The sequence below is a fragment of the Ammodytes marinus genome (assembly GCF_949987685.1).
Source record: "Ammodytes marinus genome assembly, chromosome: 8".
Classification (NCBI taxonomy): Eukaryota; Metazoa; Chordata; class Actinopteri; order Uranoscopiformes; family Ammodytidae; genus Ammodytes; species Ammodytes marinus.
This window is the reverse complement of record NC_137212.1, coordinates 14,928,429-14,939,330: the sequence shown is the minus strand read 5'-3', so window position 1 is coordinate 14,939,330 and position 10,902 is coordinate 14,928,429. Positions and strand designations below refer to the sequence as shown.

Sequence of the window (10,902 nt, the reverse complement as noted above, 5' to 3'; positions counted from 1 at the left end):
TTGGATGTTGTGCATCAGTAGATGTATTGTTAACTGAAACTTCTGGAGTACCAGTGACAACCAGGAACAGACTGGGTGACGACCACGAAAAGTGTGGTGACATCTGGAGAGACAGAGGACGGCCGGAGAGACGGCAACCCGGGGTGGGGAGGGTTGGCAGCCCAAGCCACTTCTTCCGAGAGGAAGAACCCAAAGCAAGCTACAGACACGATTAAAGAAAAATACCCCCAGGGGTGCCCGAGAGGGGGGGAGGATGAGCACCCCAACAGGACGGATCAAAAAAACGACGACCCAGGACAACGGAATAACGACGACGACAGTACAGTGCATCTGCGGTAAAACCTGCAAGAATCAGAGGGGTTTAAAAATCCATCAAGGCAGAATGAAATGTTTGACAGCGGCAATGACGACACAACGCACAGAAGTCACTTCTGGTCAGACGCAGGAGGAGCCAGGCCCGGAGGCAACCCACAGTGCCCAGAGCCTCCTAGTGTTGCCAACACCCGCTGCCAACAGCTCACATGCCACTCTAAGCCCCCAAGAGACAGCAGCACCTCCCAACAACCCACAGAGCCTCCAAAGCCAGCTAGCTCCAACCATAACAACTGGTTGTGCACCTGTGGCCCGATCAAGGATCCAGTGGCCTCAATCCTCGAAGAGGTCTGAGTGGCAGCAGTTCGATGAGGACATAGATCAGGCCTTGGAAGTGACAGCCAAGGGGGATGTGGACCGTCGGCTGAAAACGATGACCATCTTCATTGTAAACATCGCGGCTGAGCGATTTGGAACCGAGGCACCCAAGGCCACGCCATCGGCCTATGCTCCAAACCATAGAGCAAGGAAGATCCAGAGTCTCAGGAAAGAGCTCAAGCTGCTAAAGAGGCAGTACAAGACAGCAGGGGAAATTGAGAGAGCTGGCCTAGCGGACTTGAGAGCAATCCTAAGGAAACAACTCTTGACCCTGCGGAGGGCAGAGTTCCACAGGAGGAGGAGGAAAGAGAGAGCCAGGAAGAGAACAGCTTTCCTGGCCAATCCCTTCAAGTTGACCAAGCAGCTTCTTGGTCAAAAGGGGACTGGCCGCCTTACCTGCTCCAAGGATGTCATTAACAACCACCTCAAGGCCACGTACAGTGACCCTACCAGAGAACAACCGCTGGGCCCATGCGATGCACTGACAATACCACCAGAGCCTACAACGGACTTCAACCTGAAAGAGCCCTGCCTTAGTGAAGTGGAGGAAGTGGTGCGGAGAGCAAGATCAAGCTCGGCACCAGGACCAAGCGGAGTGCCTTTATAAAGTTTATAAAAACTGCCCAAAGCTATTACACCGGCTTTGGAGGGCGCTGAAGGTGATCTGGAGGAGAGGAAAGATCGCCCAGTCATGGAGGTATGCAGAGGGAGTGTACATACCGAAAGATGAAAAGTCTGAGAACACCGACCAGTTTCGTGTCATCTCCTTGCTCAGTGTGGAGAGCAAAATCTTTTTCAGTATCGTCGCCAAGAGACTCTCCAACTTCCTGTTGAGCAATAAGTACATCGACACGTCAGTGCAGAAGGGAGGAATACCAGGGGTTCCTGGTTGCCTAGAACACACAGGCGTGGTAACCCAACTCATCAGGGAGGCGAGAGAAGGCGGAGGGGACCTGGCTGTGCTATGGCTAGATCTTACCAACGCATATGGCTCGATACCCCACAAGCTGGTAGAGGTTGCACTAGAGAAACACCATGTAACCCAGAAGGTGAAAGACCTCATCCTGGACTACTACAGCAAGTTCAGCTTGAGAGTGTCCTCTGGCCAGATGACATCTGACTGGCACCAGCTGGAAGTGGGCATAATCACTGGCTGTACAATCTCAGTGATCCTCTTCGCACTAGCAATGAACATGCTGGTCAAGGCAGCGAAACCAGAATGCAGAGGTCCCCTCAGCAAGTCTGGAGTAAGGCAACCTCCCATCAGAGCCTTCATGGATGATCTCACAGTGACAACAACAGCTGTACCAGGAGCCAGGTGGATCCTCCAGGGGTTGGAGAGCATCATGGCGTGGGCTCGTATGAGCTTCAATCCTGCAAAGTCCAGGTCCTTGGTTCTCAAGAAGGGGAAGATCACAGACAAATTCCGCTTCAGGCTGGGAGAACACCAGATCCCGTCTGTCACTGAGAAGCCGGTGAAGAGCCTTGGAAAGGTCTTCAACTGCAGTCTGAATGACAGAGATTCCATCAAGGCAACCAGTGCTGAGTTGGAAGGCTGGTTAAGAACAGTGGACAAGTCTGGGCTCCCTGGAAAATTCAAGGCTTGGGTCTACCAGCATGGAATCCTCCCAAGAATCCTCTGGCCCCTGCTCATCTATGAGGTCCCCATGACTGTGGTGGAAGGATTTGAGCAAAGGGTTAGCAGCTATTTACGGAGATGGCTGGGATTGCCACGCAGCCTAAGCAACATTGGGCTGTACGGGAACACCAATAAGCTCAGGCTTCCCTTCAGCTCAGTCAGGGAGGAGTTCATCGTGGCACGGGCACGGGAACATCTGCAGTACTCAGGATCCAGAGACGCCAAAGTGTCGGGGGCAGGGATTGTTGTGAAGACAGGGAGGAAGTGGAGGGCAGCGGATGCAGTCCAGCAGGCAGAAACTCGACTGAAGCACAAGGCCATCCTCGGAACAGTGGCGCAAGGCAGAGCCGGACTTGGGAGCCGAGCAGCGGCCCGATATGACTCTGCCAGCGGAAGGGAGAGGCAGAGGTTGGTGCAGGAGGAGGTGCGAGCTTCAGTGGAGGAAGAGCGAACAAGCAGAGCAGTGGCCATGCGGCAGCAGGGAGCCTGGATGAAGTGGGAGCAGGCGATGGAGCGGCGTGTCACCTGGAAGGATATCTGGCAGTGGAACCCCCAGAGGATCAAGTTCTTGATTCAGGGGGTCTATGATGTCCTCCCGAGCCCATCCAACCTGTGCATATGGGGCAAAATAGAAACACCTGCATGCCCCCTGTGTTCAAAGATAGGGACACTGGAACACATCCTGAGCAGTTGCTCCAAGGCGCTGGGTGAGGGCCGGTATCGATGGAGGCACGACCAGGTCCTCAAGTCCATCGCTGAAGCAATCAGCAAGGGGATCAAAGGCAGTCGACACACTCAAGCCACGGCTAAGACCATTCACTTTGTCAAGGAAGGACAAAGGCCGGAGAAAACTCCAAGAAACCGATCTGCTGGTTTGCTCCCCACGGCCCGAGACTGGGTGATGACAGTTGACCTGGAGAGGCAGCTGAAAATTCCACCACACATCACCCAGACGAGATTGAGACCTGACATCATCTTGGTCTCAGAGGCCACAAAACAACTAGTCTTGCTGGAGCTGACAGTTCCATGGGAGGAGAGGATGGAGGAGGCTCAAGAAAGAAAGAGGGAGAAGTACCAGGAGCTGGTGGAGGATTGTCGGAGAAACAGGTGGAAGACCAGGTGTATGCCAGTGGAAGTGGGCAGTCGGGGGTTCGCCAGTCATTCCCCGAGCAAAGCCTATGGCACACTGGGAATAACAGGTGCAAACTGAAGAAGAGCCATAGGAAACAACGTGGAGGCAGCGGAAAAAGCCTCCAGATGGCTCTGGTTGAAGAGGGGAGAGCAGTGGGGGCAGTAGAATGCCGCTTGGACACAGACCGGGGTCTGATCAGCCTCGGTCGGGTCGCCTGGAGGAGGGTGTCTGTTGTAAGACCCGAAACACCCAGTGATTCCAGGATACAACACTGATGATGTGTCCAAGCCTGTGCATCAGTAGATGTATTGTTAACTACACCTTTAGAAATGGTTGACTGCAAACTCATTTGAAAATAGACAGAAATAAACGTTGCTGTTTGTCATCTTTATTTTTAACAAATCCAACAAACGAGAGAAAAAAAAGAGATGTGTTTGCACTCTCCATCAATGGCGTCATAATGAATTGCTGAGCTAGCAATCGCTCCGTCTCTGGGCCTCATCTCTGTCCCTTCTGAGACTGGAACAAAGTAAAACAAACAGTGGGCTATGTCCCGTATGAAAAGGTGGAAGCTATGTTTTCAGAAGTAATGAAGAGCCTGGATTAGCACATCTGAAGCAGCAGTGGGGCACGGGCCTTTCTGTTTTTCTTGGCCCGTGCGTCAGTGATCGCTCCACTGCAGGGGACATAGATGGTGGAGGATTTGACATTTTGTTCACCTTGCTGGTTGGCCAGAGGGGGAGATTGTTCAGGAGAAAAACAAATTCCTGAGTAGTTGCAGTGACTGAGCAAGGGGGGAAAAAAATCAGAAACTAAACTCTGATTAACGATTACCTAGTTGTTACTAAATAACTCTACATGAAGGACTATATAATATAATAATGAGTGGCCTGCGAGGTTTGTGTAAGAGGGGACTCCACTTATGTCTGAACTTTGGTGTGGGATTTTGAATTCATTAGTCTGCATAACACAATAGGGAATTGAAGTTTGAAACCCATGGGCACCAGCCACTTTTTGTTGCACTATGGGAAGCTTCACTCACACTAGGGAATGAATGTTGGGATATTCTCGTCATTATAGCCTACATTTTGACCTCATTGGTGTATCTGTCTAAACTAGCACCTAAAGGTGTTACTACACCCAAATTAGGTTTTGACACAGGGTCCCTCTACAACACAGTGCCACGAGATTAGCTAAAAATGAAGGGCCAGGCTATTGTGCTTTCAAGGTGCAACTTTCTAACATTTGTGACACATTTTCAATTAAATGATAAACCAACAAACTAACTGTCATGCATGTATAGCCTAAATCTTGACTGGCCCCCTGCTTTCCACATTAGATAATCCAGCCTGAATTATTTTCTTCAAAATCCGGGGTTCACACTGATTAAGGGGAGATAGATTCAAGAGTTTATAATACGTTGTAATGCCACTTGGAATTAAAAGAATGAAAAACAAAAAAAAAATAAAACTGTTCAGAAAATACAAAAGACAGAATACTTGAGATTAGTGACAAATTTGCGACTAACATGATTTGTAGGCTAAATCTTAAAACATAGCCTATGTTAATTTATTATTTTATTAATTAGTTATATTAGCCTTCTATTAATTGGTACGTTTTTTATGTTATCCTATTTTAGTCCCTGCGTCACACTGAGCTTTTACTACCAACGAAGCAGGAATTACTACTAATTTTCTTTTTAGGTGATTGATGGGAGCGCAGCCCACCCATGGACCTAAACAGAAAGAGTCCACCTTGCGAAGTCGTCCTGTGATGTCGCGTCGCGTCACTTCCGGCCGTCAGACAGCCAGTTCAGGCCAGTTCACTACCGCTGTAGTACTCAGTCTGTCTCACTGAGCTGTCAACACAGAGCCAACCATCCACACCGCCAACATTTCTCTATTAAACCTGCTCCTGTTTCCTCTTCAACGACGCTTCCCTTCAGATAACAGCTGCTCTCGTCTCGCCATGACTCGGAGGTGATCTTCAGCGTGTCCAGGTGGTTCTGGGTGAGTGTAGTTTGCTCTGAAATATCTGTGCGGGTTTTTCGCCTTCATCGCTGTCACCATCATCATCACACATGTGTCAGTTGCTACCTAGCGGGGCTAAAGCTAACGATAGCTAGCTGAGATGCGTGCGATGAAAACTGACCACATGGTTGCTGTTGATTCACCGGTATACTCCCAACAGTGTCTGAAACCGTCATCACCTCATATACAGTCTATGGTCATCGCCAACGGGACGGACACATGTTTCTACTAAATTAGTCACAGAGTAGCTGGCTAACAATGAAGCTTGGCTAACATTAGCCAGCTAGCCAACATCCAGCGATGTCTCCTCGTATTACCATTTAATTCAAGCGTTTCCCAATCCCTTGTGGCTACGGTCAGAAATTGGGCATTTATTCCCGGCGAATCTTATTGACACCACGTAGTAACAGATACTAAAACAGGGTACGTGTTTTAACCAAGGAAAACACGTACCCTGTGCTTTGAGAATACTGACTTATGACAGTGAGTCATAACACAGATTATTGTGAAATAGTTTCTTTGGTTCTCAATTGGCGTTTTGAGTGCCACCAAAAAAAGTTTTATTTTTAATTTAGTTCAAAGAGTAATTTCATCGTAAAAAAGAATACAATTGTTGCAGTTTTGTTTTCCCACACACCACATCTCTGTTAGCTTTTGCCTCATTCCTCTGTAACACTGGTCCCACCAGTAACAGTCAAGTAGGTATGTACACAAGTCAAATAACCAATAGCCTGGGACATTTTGAATTGGATCGATTATCCTGCTACATATTTGTAAGGGGATTTGGTACAGTATTAAGTTCAACAGCCACAATCCAAAGTAAATGGACACGGCTCACTGTACTGTTACTCAACCCAAGTGGATTATTGACACTGTCTCTGACTTTCACTGTTTATTATTTTGTGCTGCATTATATTACACAGCTGCATGAATGTGTGTAGAAGGCAAAGCTTGCCAGCATCCTGCTCCTTAGTATTACAACTTTATGAGAAAGGTGTTGTTGTTATTGTTGTTGTTGTTTTTTGTTATTAATTAAGTACATTGAGTATATAAAATGTTACTTTCTTTCTTGGAGCAAATCTTGTTATTTGATGGTAGGAGTTCATTTAGAATATTGATTAGTACAAATGTCTTTTAGAAAACACATTTTTACAAAGTGTCTGAATTTAGTATGCATCTAAAACACATTAATTAATTAATTAATTCATCAGTCAGTTTCTTAGTATAGCCACCGTTTTGCTTGCTTAAAGGTTTAAGTTTTATATATCTGTACTCAACACATTTTTGATGAGTGGACAACATTTTTTTTTGTCCTGCCACCCATTCTCATTGTGATTGAAGCCTTGACTGTGATGTCTCAGCAAACAGTAGCCCATCATCTGAATTATTTTCAACTGTGGCTTTCTCTTTGACTATCCACCCTATGTTGCGACTGGTGAAGGGTAACTGTTGCCTCTGTGTGAACTCTGTCACTTATGGGCAATATTGGAGGGACTTGTAACTACTGGAACATGTGCAGTCGCAGGGCCGCTGCTACGCTTTTGGGTGCCCTAAGCAGAAATTGTCAGTGATGCCCCCCCCCCCAAAAAAAAGAAAAACACCCAGAAGCTCGCGTCCGCAGGGCGCGAGCGAAATTTGTTTGCCATTGCAAGATCTCTGCGACTGCTTTTTGGCACATTTGCCAGCATTTACTAACAGAAAGAACAGCTTAACTTGTGAAAAAACTGCCTTTGCAAAGGAATTGAGTGATAGGATCATAGACTGATTATGAGATAATGGGCCCCTGGGCTTACACTCTTAAAGGGCCCCCCACTTGTCCCTATCCAGTCAGGTACACTGAATTTTCTACACGGATACATACAATTAATGGCAAAAACATATTAAGGAAGTCAGTGTTTCCCACAGGATCTTGGGGTATTGTTGGAGGGACCCTGTACCTTGTTGGGGGGTGGATGGAATTTTTTTTACCTTTTTAAAGTAAAATGCATCAATCTGGTGCACTTTGTGAGGAAATTTTAGAGACTAGAGAGATATCAAATCCTGAGATGCAGAAGGAACATTATTTTTCAGATTTTTCTTAAACAGGTAGCTCTCTTTACTCTGCAACTGTAAAAACAGTAGATTGGTCTGCAGACCCATGTTCTATGATGGAGAGGCCCATTTCAACAGATAAAGGGTGGATATGAACAATTTAGAATTCACACATATAAAGTTTATTTGTGTATGTGTGAGGGGGCCTTCAACCCCCTTAGACAGAGCTACTAATGCTGTTGTTTTTAACTTGCTTTTGTATTTCTCCCCTACTAGTTGAGGGGCCCATGATGATTTCTATCTTCTATCTATTTTAATGAGTACTTATATTTAGGCTATTCCTTTTTGGACCCTGTTATTGACATCAGTGACTGAGCTCTTTGACTATGCAACATGAAAAGTTACTATCAGTATCTCTGGCTAAGGGCCCCCCTGAGCCCTTGGGCCCCTGGGCCTGTTCCCGGTGTGCCTGTGCAGTAATCCACCCCTGGATAGGTTACACAATTAAGAAAAAACAACGATGGGCCTGTTCATAACTAATTTATATATTTTTTGTAATGTAATGATTATCATGAACTTTAAAAAAAAAAAAACTATTTTGGGGGGCCCCCGGACCATCTCTTTTTCCTTTTTAATTAAAAAAAAAAAAAAAAAAAAAAAAATTATAATTATAATTTTTTTTTTTTTTGGGGTGCCCCCCCAGGAACTTGGTGCCCTACGCAGTCTGCGTACTCTGCGTATAGGGAGCGGCGGCCCTGTGCAGTCGTTACAAGAATGTATGAATGAGTATACATTCTGTCTGTCTTTCCACTTTGTTGTCACTGGCCTTTGGATGTACATTCGGTGTCTTTTTTGTGTTCCTCCATTTGAGGTTATTTTACAATTGCCTTGTCGCAGAGTTGTTTGGAGAATTGCTTTGTCTGTCTTCATGATGTATATTTCGCCATATAAATAACCTATCAGCGGTCTGCATGGCTGGGATACACCGGATCACAAAAGCTCTTTAAGCAAAGGATCAGGAAAGGATTGGACTTTTTTTTTGCCAACCTAGATCAATGTGTCCTGGTCGAAGTTTATTTGTGTAGAAAAAAACAAATTATACTGAGCAGCTCAGGACAGATGTATTCATTGTCTATTCACTTTTCTGTTTATGTATTAAGAGAGACAGTGGGATGGATGGCCTTACACAGCACAGCTGCCACAGTAAGGCTTAGGAGATAATTAGTCCGTGTGGCTTTAGCAAGAATGTGACCCTTCAGTTGATACAGTGTTTTGTTTTTGTTCCTACAGTCCATATGAGGAAAAGACGCACGCACATGCACACACACACACACACACATGCACACGTTATACCTGTGCAGACTTTTGTAGAATTGCGAGGTGATGCACAGCCACATATGTTAATTATGTAACCCCATAATGTTGTACAATATTAAGGAGAGCTTCAATCACTGCTTGAATTAAATATCTCTGTGAGGAATTCGTATCAGTCATCTAATCTCTTGTTTAATTCATTTTAATTGACTAATTAATTTACTTTGTTTTCATAGTGAAAGCTGAAAGCTCATAACCGTAACTCATAACCATAAACAGGGCCTGGTGGATATAACAGCATAATGGGAATCAAAGTTTTGTTATTTGTTGTTATGAGACGATTTTGATAACGCCTCATTAGGCATGCAAATGAAAAGTATGAACTTGATGTGTAGAAAAAAATTTGTTCAATAGACGTTCAATTTAAAATACTAAAAAAACGAAGAAAAAGGTCAAACTGTTACAAATGAGAAGCCGGGAACCAGGGTATATTCTTCCTTTTAACTTAAAAAACAGCTTCAACAAGTATCTAAATAGCTGCTGATTTTCTGTCTATAAACTAACTGATTCAATTGACCATTCATTGCAGGTCTCGTACTTAGTTTGAGTGGCTCCTTCTGTTGGTACTAAGTCTGCTAATAAGAGATTATCCAGACTGTTAAGATCTTTCCATGTGTTTATTATAGACCTACTGCCTGTGTTTATGCTGTGGTTTTGCCTTATACTCTTCTTATGACGCAGTCAGGAATTTCAACTTGTGAGTTTATGGATGAATGTTTGATGAACTTCTAAAATTTAAATCGTTATTGTATATGGCCTCATGTATCATTGTGGGCACAGTTTTTCTTGCTTAGTAACTCTCAATTACACATCTGTGAAGTTCTGGATTCCTGGAATTGAGAAAATGAACTTGCCCTGTTCACCCTTCTTCCTCTCTGTGAGAAAGAGCTTGAGGTCTTGTCCAAACTGTTCAAGAAGTGAGGCGCCTATATTCCACGTGTCGTAGAGCCAAGGCCTCAAGACTTTTCACAGGTGAGCTTTAAGACAGCAGCTTGTGATGGAAGGCCTGCCAGTGTTGATTCAGAGTGGAGAGGAGAAATCTCCTGACATGGTAAAAGTCCTCTTAGCCCAGCACGATAAAGAAACACATCTTTCTGATGCTGGTCTAACAGTTTGCCTCCAACAAGACCAGGATAAACCAGCGGCCCGCATCAGTGACCGTGGGATGAAACGCCTCAAATGAAAAATAGAAACTGGGAAATTCAACACGCAAATCTGAGAATTGAGTTGTGCATTTCGAATTGATTATAAGATTTTACTGAGGACTGTTGAGGCCTTGCATAACCTGACCACTAAAGGTTTGAATGTGTAATCCCTTATCCCAAATCTGCTTCAAATGAAAATGGAAACTGGGAAATTGAACACGCAAACCTGAGAATAGAGTTGTGCAAATTGGATAAATATATTCAGTAACTCGGGTACTTCTTTATTTTAGAATCGATTTTAAGATTTTACTGAGGACTTCAAAGGCTTTGTATTGCCTGGCCCCTAAAGGCATGAATGTTTAATCCCTAACAAATCTGCTTGCAGTCTGCTGTCCTTATGCAGTAACGTCCTGACTGCATCCCTAAGGATCCTGGCTGTTGATTGTCAAGTGCTGTTGGGATATGTATAGAAGACTGTCATTCATAGCACTGCTTTTGTGGTGTGTCCGACGGTGTGGGCTGTAGCTCTGCCTTAGCCAAATCCGTCCGGGGGATTCAGAATGTTGAATTGCTTCAGAGGCAGTTTGTGAATGAAAGCTCAGGACCGAGCTTCGGATTAGTCTCTCCTCAAAATTCTACTCCAGATGATCATGATGAATTATTGATATAAAAGCGAGACATTTTCATTCCATTTTTATCCATAATCTACAAAACTGACAAACGGATGATAGCACCACAGTTGCTGTTGAGAGCATTATTAATCCATCTGGCTTTACAGTGATGCAGCCACACGCATTTCCCACAGCGGTTAGTTTTCAGAAGCACACTAACTTTGAACATAACTGAAGAATCCCATTTGCT

The 10,902-nt window shown here is 44.9% G+C and overlaps 1 protein-coding gene across 2 annotated transcripts in view; it reads left to right on the top strand.

Annotated features, from left to right (window-relative positions):
* Positions 1-5,320: 5,320 nt before the first annotated feature.
* The window catches only part of atp13a3 (ATPase 13A3), a 41,119-nt gene continuing 35,537 nt past the window's right edge, over positions 5,321-10,902 (top strand). For both annotated transcript variants that reach the window (XM_080032631.1, XM_080032630.1), the window contains exon 1: positions 5,321-5,470. The gene's annotated coding sequence lies outside the window, so the exon portion shown is untranslated. The remainder of the gene's footprint in view (positions 5,471-10,902) is intronic.